This window comes from Lepidochelys olivacea, assembly GCF_965140295.1.
Source record: "Lepidochelys olivacea isolate rLepOli2 genome assembly, chromosome: 11".
Taxonomy (NCBI): Eukaryota; Metazoa; Chordata; order Testudines; family Cheloniidae; genus Lepidochelys; species Lepidochelys olivacea.
In genome coordinates this window covers 20,630,373-20,639,463 of record NC_140421.1, presented here as the reverse complement: position 1 = coordinate 20,639,463, position 9,091 = coordinate 20,630,373, and the positions used below count along the sequence as shown (strand labels likewise).

General features: G+C 42.4%; 1 long non-coding RNA gene across 1 annotated transcript; it reads right to left on the bottom strand.

Annotated features, from left to right (window-relative positions):
- Positions 1–1,462: 1,462 nt before the first annotated feature.
- Positions 1,463–5,703, bottom strand: LOC311528085. The gene is made up of 2 exons (XR_014713510.1): positions 5,594–5,703; positions 1,463–2,254 (listed from the first exon to the last, which is right to left on the bottom strand). It is a non-coding gene; the product is annotated as an uncharacterized lncRNA (long non-coding RNA).
- Between the last annotated feature and the right edge of the window lie 3,388 nt (positions 5,704–9,091).

The following is a 9,091-nucleotide window of genomic DNA, read 5'->3' as shown; positions in this document are numbered from 1 at the left end:
TAGGGGAATCATGGGAGGAAGCAGGAGCCCAGCATGTGGTGTTCCCCCGGCAGCATCTGGGGCTCCCCGTTAAGCAGGCCCATCAAACCCTTACCCTGACAAGCCCTACCCTACACCTGGATCCCTCCAATGAGCCCCCCACACACCCAACCCCCCCTGCTGAGCCCCATCTCCCCACATCCAGACCCACCTGCTGAACCCCTACCATCTTCACCCGGATCCCCTGCAGAGTCCCATTGCCCCTGCACCCAGAGCCCCCCAAAGAGCCCCTGTCCAGATCTCCCACTGAGCCGTCCACACCCAGATTGCACCACACAAAAACCTCTCACCCCACACCTGGATCTCCCCACACTTGGATCCTGCTGGGCTGAGCCTGCCCACTCACACCTGATGCAGAGGGGCAGGGCCCCGGGGTGTTTCTGGGGCAGGCCCAACCCTTGCACTGTGTCAGGTATAGCCTCACTGCCAAGTCCCTATACCGGGAGAGGTGGGGGCTTTAGGGTGATCTCCCATCTCAATGCAGCCAGTGGCCTTTGCTCCCCACTGCCATGCTGGAGCCACATTTATTTGACAATTGACAAATAAAATTTGCAGAATTTTAAAATATCGTGCACATAATTTTTAAATTTTTGGAGCAGAATTCCCTCAGGAGTAGTCATATTGATCCTCATAATTGTTGAGAGATGTATGTATAGATTATATTTAAGGAGTTGTGTATACGTACTGAAATTATATTTTACAGTCTGTGTCCCAGGCTGGACTGACAAACAGGTTTCTCCAGAAAAAGGGATATATATTCACCTGTCTGCCTAGGTTCATATGTAGATTAAGCATTGTAAGCCAACACAGTGGAAGCTAATTCTGTATATGCAGTCAACACAAGTATGTGACGACAATTTGGAGCCATCCTGACTCTTGTTACCCAGCACTGAGGGAGCAAAAAGGACAGTGCTTTCTGCATTCACAAAAGTGGATCCCAGCCATGTTGGCTGGTGACACTGGGAAATTGCTTTAGGTAAGAAAATATTTTAGACGGGGATTTTAGTCTGTTAATATTAATTTCAAACTCTAAAAAGCATGTTGTATTTTTCTTTGATATGTAATCACTTCTGTTTCCATTATCCTTACTCAGTACCTCTCAAATCTCTGCCTTTCATAATAAAATTTATGATTGTCTCACTATCACTATTTCTCAGTGCTGTGATGTTATAAAGGACCTGATCCTTAGTTGTACCAGTCAAGCTGCGTGGATAGTTTTCCCCTCGGGACAGCAAACCTGGTCATTTCTATGAGTGTCCAGTGTCAGGGGCTGCTGGATACTGCAGTGGGATACTTTCAGAGAGGTTCGGGGGCTGGAATACACCTATTGCTACCTGCAAGACAAAGTAAGGGCTGGCAAAGCCCAGAGATTGTTTGAGTGGCTAACAGACTGGTGGTGTGTTGTAGCAACCAGGCAAGGTACTAACAAACTTCAACAGAACTTTATTGTTAAAGTGGAAACCTTTTTACCAAGCTGCTGCTGCACCCTCGATAGCTCTCACTCAGCCTCCTCAACTCCTCCCCCCTCCTTCCTGTTTCCTGTCCTTTCAGACTCCCAACAGCCAGTGCTCCCAGTTCTAATAATTACAAGCAGCATCTAAACACCACATGGTGTCAGGGAGCGGACATTCAGTTAAGGACAAACAAGTCTCTCTTGCACTGGCAGGGGTGTAACCAGCTGTCTCACAGTCCTGGGCACCCCAAGATAGCATCACAGCAGCATACTACAGTACCATGTACATTTATGGAAGCACATACACATGATTAATAGTAAAGGCCCCAGGAATGGTTTCTGATATGTAAAAATATAACACATTTGGCATGGACTTGCAACAGTCACGTAGGTGATTGGAACATCAGAGATAGCACCATTTTCTGCTCACCAGGCATGGCAGCACTAGTATCATGTGTTCTTAGGCCATAGTTCTACAGTGAACTCATACGCCTGAAACTGAGCCCACAGTCCAGAATTTCTGAATCTCTGTCACCGCTATTTCAATAGTGGCAGCTCCAGCTTCTTGTTCTTCCTGGATCATGGCTCTTCCCATAGTCAGTGATGGTTACTGCTTGGCAGATATCAAGTCATCTGGCAGAAAGAGCAACATTCCCTGAGGCTTTCCCTTGCAGTTCATTGGATTATTTCGTTTCTAAAAAGTCCATCTGTCAAGGAGCAGACGTCGGACGCAGCTGCTTGGTCACGAAGAGTGACGGTGAACTGCAACATAAAGTCACCAGGCAGTTATTGCTATTGTCTGTCTCGAAGAGTCAAATCTCAAAGTGCCTTAGAAGTTCACTGTGTTTTGAGTTGAAATGGGCAGCCAACTGGGTCAGTAATCTTTGATAAGAATCAACTGGACTGAAAGCTTGAAAATACTTTATCCTGCTAGGCAGAGGTAGCAGAGTAAAATGGTGGGGTTTCCAGAGAGCAAGATCCTGTGGAAAGGTTTTAGACACATCCAAGGAAGGGACAGACTGTGAGAGCAGCAATGCAGAGAACTCCAACATCTGTGCTAACCTAATGTTGTGAATGGGTTCAAACAAGTAGTTTTCCCCCCATCCATAATATAATCATAATCATGCACAATGCCTACTAGCTTCTTGAACTGCATCTCAAAATCTCTTGTAGGTGCTATCTAATATCTTTGAATATTCAGTCTGGTAGCTGATCTCAACAGTTCTCTGGTCTCCTCAATCAATATCTCTTCTCCCCCGCTCCCACATTTTCTTTCCTCCGACCACTTCCTCTTTTCTTTCTTACATCTAATTTCCTTTCCGTCTCCTCTAAGCCTCCCTTTTAAAATCTCTTCTCTTAAAGCTCTTAATAAACTACTCATATCTCAATATCAAAAAAGCTTTCCAAAGTGAGCTTTCTATTTGACAGTTAAAAAGAAATAAAATAAAAAAATAAAAAAGGAGGTGCATCAGGCTGCATATATTTAAATACTACAAATAGTCAAAGTGCAGGAATGCCAGAACCTACCAGCTGTTACTAAGGTATAAACCTGATTTCTGTCTCCCCAGATTATACCCCATCTTAAACCTCAGTAATAATGTACTTCAGGACAAAAGTTTCAGAGTTTGTAATCTATCACTGGAGCTCTGCTTTCAAAAATATATTTGGTCCCCTGGAAATAGCTAAAAAGATACAAATTGGGCTCAGAGACCTAGCTAGCTAACAAAGCAAAAATCTAAAACCATTTGTCAATGAAGAATGGTTCAATTTTCATCACAGGATAAGATTGTGAAGAGATGCTATGTATGTGGATGAATCTGTAGTGCTATTTAAAAAAAACACAGATTTGGCTTAACTTTCAATCATCTGGGAGATAGCCCAGGACGAAGAACAGAAATATGCAAGAAATTAAACCATGGCTTAACCCAGGCAAAAGGATAATTGCACTGTCTCCAGCTAATATCACAGCCATTGAGCTGCAGTTAATATCTGATCTAGACAACACCAAATGGCCTAAATCAAGGCCTAAATGCAGCTAGAAAACATACAGCTGAAAATATATACACAGCCAAGATTGATTTTCACTGTTTAGAAGGAAAAACGGGCTCTGCACACTAGTACTTGGCAAATGGACCTGAACGTGTTTCCAAAACAGTGGGTGGCTATAAAGAATGTTGGTATTTATTTATAGTTATCTGCATTTGGCTTCGTGCAAGGGATGAGATTAGATGGCCTATGATTCCTCATGTATGCCTTCATCTTTTTCAGGCCATCACAGACCACATTTTACTTGATTTGATTATATATCTATAGAAGATCTAGGCTAGCCATGACTGCCCAACTGGGACAATATGCCCTCTGGCAGCCTGTTATGGCTATGGCGCTGCATCTTTGCTGCAGACCTTCAGCAAAAGCAGTTTTACATTGCAAATGAGAACTGCAAAAATCTTCTGAGGCAAGCAGTTGACAAGCTACTGGCAAACAGATTATGCGATTGTTGTTTCTGACAAAGCTTCAATTACGCTATGCTGGTGAATTTAACAGTATATACTGAACTGTATCTTAGGCAAAGCTTCTACACCTGTAGCAAATGCCCATCGGTGGAAGAATCTGGTAACATAACAAACCTCAGTGCAGCAATCAAACCAGCCTCAGTAATGAATGATGTTCTGCTGAAGTCATTGTCTGTTATAACCACAGAATCCTCTGGCAAACATTAATTGTGACAAGTTATTGGAAACCTCATTTATGTGACAAGCTGCTGGAAGTAAAACATTTCAGACAATACACAATAAATAACACATCATCCCCATCACCACAGCTAATACTTTAAAACTGTTACACAGGAACAGAAATTACTTCAATGATCTATTTAATTCTTCATGGTGGCAAATAAAGAACCTGGGACTTTATCGGACACTTTATATTATCCTGCATTTTACATGCCCTTTCTACTTCACACTTTTCTTTACTTGTAAAACCATTTCCTGTTGAAGGGACATACACAACTAGTTTTGTATAATTTTCCTTTCCATTGTTTGTAACACTGCCACAAGCCGTAGAATAACAGATTTCTCATTCTTTCCTTCTATGAACCCAATGCTATGATGGAAAATGAAGAAAGTATGTCCAGCAAACTTCTTTTTAACTCTCATAAAACTGCAGCTGTGCGTGTGTGTGTCACATTTTACTCCAGTGATGCCAAGTCACTAATTTCCCTCACAGGGCTCCCTCTCTCCCACCCCTAGCAGTGGAAGCAGGCATAGTGCCAACTCCACTGATCAGTTGTTTGGCAGCTGTGGGAGGGCGGAGAGCAGCGGGCAGGCAGGAACCTCGGGGAGCAGGCAGAGCAGGGGCGGGAACAGGGGGAGCAAGGGCAGGGCCTCAGGGGAGGGGGCGGAGTAGGCTGGGGTCTCAGGGTGGAGTGGGGGTGGAAAAATATAAGTCAGCACCTATGGAAGAAGGACTTTACTTCTTGAACGCCTCAAAAATGTGTGACAGGTCTTGGAGAGATTCAAGAAAACTTGGGTGTAACCAAGGTGTGACATTGCCTAGGGTATAATCTGGACTGTTGAACAGCTGTGTCCCCAACAGTTCTCCAACCTATGGTGCCTCTTTCACCACTTTATTGTGAGAACAGCCACTCCTGGCCAGTTAAAACACAGTCTCCAGCATGTAACTTGCTCCCAGTTCCACAGAACTGAGTGCTACTAGCTAGCCACCTGTGAATTAAACTACAAAGCAACACCAGCAAGCTCTCTAGTTCCAGACTTTCCCCCAGAAAGGTGCATCTTGTACTGTCCAACACACTGCTGAACGATGCAAGCTCATATAAAGTCTGTCATTTCATCAATGGAAAATGATATGCTCCAGCTTTGTTATCCCAAATGGAGTTTCCCCACATACTTTAATCCAAACATACTGGTTAGATAAAACAGTGAAACCCATTTGTTAACTACAGAAAGAAAAAGATTTTAAGTCGCTATAGGCAATGAAGCATAAAAATCAGGGTTGGTTACAAAAGAAATAAAATTATAAAACTCAAGCTAATTGCCTCACTTAATAAACTAAGTGAACTTAAAAGCAAAAGGTTTTTCTTACCATAAGCTTACAGCAGTCTATACTGGCTGAAGAGCCTCCCCAAATTCAGTTCTTTAGGAGTTGTTGATGTCATGAGCAGAGATGAAGAAGGAGAGTGAGGACAAGCGTTTTTATAACTTATAATATATATAATAATATAAACCTCTTTATAATTCAATTTCTTGTGCTAGAAAGATCCTTGCTGAGTCATGGTGACAAAATAATCTAGTGTGGACGTGAGGTTTGAACCGTCCTTGTGATGAACTGTAAATTTCTTGTTCACTCCTTCCCCCTGCCTGAGAACAGCCGCTTAACTAAGTGACAGCCCATTTGCCTTTGCTGATACCTGTCAGGGCGTGCCAGTATCTTTGTCTCTGAAGAACCGGTTTGGGCCCGCCTTTCTAACTTTGGAACATGTTACAGCAATGTTATACAATAGAATCTTATAACTTTACATACAACGTTGCCACATATATTTTACCAGGACAATAATGTTCAGCAGATTATGAGTTTTCAAATGATACCTCACAGGGCATATTGTGTACAAAATTTATAATAGTCTTGTAAAAAGGGTGAACATGGGGTACAGACAGTCACATAAGGGAAACTGGAGGACTCTGCAGGGTGGGGGTGGGGCAGGAGGGAATGTGCCTGGAGGGACACTGGAGTGAAAAAGGGGTGCAGGTGGAGTCGCTATGGGAAGGTTGTTCAAGGTAGGGGGAATGGGAATAGGAATAGGAGCTGATGGGAGGTGGGGGAGAGTTAGGAAACCTCCCTCATTCTGCCCTTGTTTCCCATTTGCTTCCCCTATTCAGTCAGACATGTTCTGCCCCTGCCCATATCAGCACCTAATCCCCACCTCCTCCCATTTTCACTATGTGGTTGCAACCAGATGCACTGAAATGCTGCTTTATAATGTAAATTAACTAGATGGCCAGGTCATCTCTTCTCCTTTCTCCTGTCCCCTCCCCACTTGCTTCTGCCCCACTCATCTAAATCACTCTCCTCCAGTCCATCCAAAACACAACTACTAAAATGACTTTCCTGGCCTGCCAAACCAGTCAAATCATTCTGTCTTCAAATCCCTCCATTGGTAGTTAAGCTGCACTTGTGTGCCGAGAAGCCAGAAGGTGTAAGAGAGCACAATCTGGCCCTATGTTAATCACTTCTTTGGGATCTCCCAGTGCATTTTGTCATGTTCCCTTTTAGCTCCTATGGGCAAGGTTTATTATATTATATTTATGCTTTGCACAGTGCCAAGCACATTGTCTGTGCTTACCACAACAACAGGCTGTTTGCTTGAATATTGGCTGCCCCAGCGAGTGAGATATTGTTATTGTCAGTCATGATGATTGTGGGGAACAAATGGCAATTTGTGTAAATTTCAGTTTACCACGGAGTTGTTATAAACTTCAGAAATTTATGGCAACTGCGATTAGCACAAAGTACTCCAAGTTTACAGCAATTAGAAGAAAAAAATATTTTTTATGAGGTAAAACTAGGAGCACGTAGAGATCCTGAGGAGGTACCCTGATGAGGTCAAATTACAAATGCTATTCAGAAGAGAAACATCAAAAACACTTTTTTTTAGTAAATTATTAAAATATGATAGATTTTTTAAAATATGTAATAGCTGAAAATATGTTGCCACTCACAGTGCTTGATCTCAGACTTCCTGTTGTCATAGAATCAAATATGAACTTTAAGGCTAATAAACAAAGAAACTCGGTAACATAATGGGTCAAATTCATCCCCAGTGTAATGCCACATGACTGTAATTGATGAAATTTAACCAGAGTATTTAAGTTTAGAAATTACAGACACCTTTAACATTCTAAAACAATATATCTGAAAGTCACCATCTACTTCACTTATCATCCAAGTTCTAAATTCATGTTCTGTATTTCTTTTAACAGATAATGATGGCATCACTGCCTAAGATAGTGCAGATAGTAATATCTGTTTGAATCTCTTTTCTTACCTACAGATTAACTCTAAAAGCACTAGTTCTGATGCAACATACTTCAAAATTATATTTCTACTTGCTGTATCCCTTTCTTGTATTATAATATAACATTGATGATCAGATGAAAAGTATGTTTAGTATTCTTGCTAGCTGGAACATATCTGCATAATTTAACATGCTATACCTGGATTCCAGACTACCTCTTACTTGAAAACCAACTGTCATTGACGTGATTTGTTTTAGACCTACAGGAGATATATATGGTATTAACCTTTTAGTGTATTCTGTTACTTTACTCACGATATCAGATGATGCACCAACTACCTGCCACTGCTCAGCTACTACATCAAAGGAATTTGTTAAGATGTTACAAGAAGAATCTTTTGTAGTTCTGACACCTAAGTCAGAAGCCTCATTTCCCAATCAATCCAGCTGGACAAAGCCTCACTCCATCTTCCCCAATCAAACTCACAAACAACTCCACCCACAAAACCTTGTGCTTTAATTCCTGGATTTTTGTAGATGGGGTGGATCTTCACAATCTGAATTTACAACAGCGAAACGCTACACAGAATTCCCTCAGGCAAGGTCCTTTCTTTTAAGATAGGATCAGGACAAGGCATAATTACCAGCCCCGCTAGAATGTGGCTATGCTTCCAATCCCTCCTTATAACCACAGACCAGAGAACTATTTTGGAGACCCCACCCAGAATCCTCCCTTGATCTCCCACTCACATCAGGTTTATGGCTGTCTCCACCCGTGGAGATGAGGATGGGATCTGTGATTTGTAGAAAGTCCAGCAATATCAGATAGACTCTAACTATGATTTGGGGACAACCCAAGTCTACCAGGCTAGACATTATTTTGCAGCAATGTGGAGACACCATGTAACCCCAGAAGTCCTGTCCATTGCACCCACCATAGGGCCTCTAATGAATGTATAACCTGAATAAATATCCCGTTCTTTGTGTCCAAGTCTTCCTCAAGTTGCAGGATGGTACTTTGTTAGTCTACCTCAAAGAGATATAGATATAAAGTCCTGACAGAGCATCCCCCCTACTAGCCACGCATAGGGAAGCTCTTCATAAGAGGCACGTTCAAGTTCTCCTCCTCAATTATCATCTCCAGGAGACCTTTAATATGTTTCTGCACCAGCAGCCAGACTAAATGTTCAGACCCACCTTTCCTATTCCTCCAGGACTATGGAACAGAATACGACAATTTCGTCAGTTACTTGGATGGCTGTATAGCCTCTATTAAGGTGCTTGTTCTCATAGGAAAAGTCTCCTCAAAGATCCCTATTCCAGTCTAGGATGCCTTATTTCTCCCCAGAGGTCAAAATTCTGGGCCAAATCTTAGTTCACACCCAGACAAGCCATCTGAGCTATTTGTTTCAGGAACAAAGCAAATCCCCATAGGCTACTATGGCAATCCTCTCAGAGGGAGCCAAATATACCTCAATATTATATAGTCAGATTGGCTCTAACTTCCAAACTGGCCAGCAGATTTAGATCTGTGAGTAGCCCAGAAATAGCAAGCTGTTGTCTGAGCT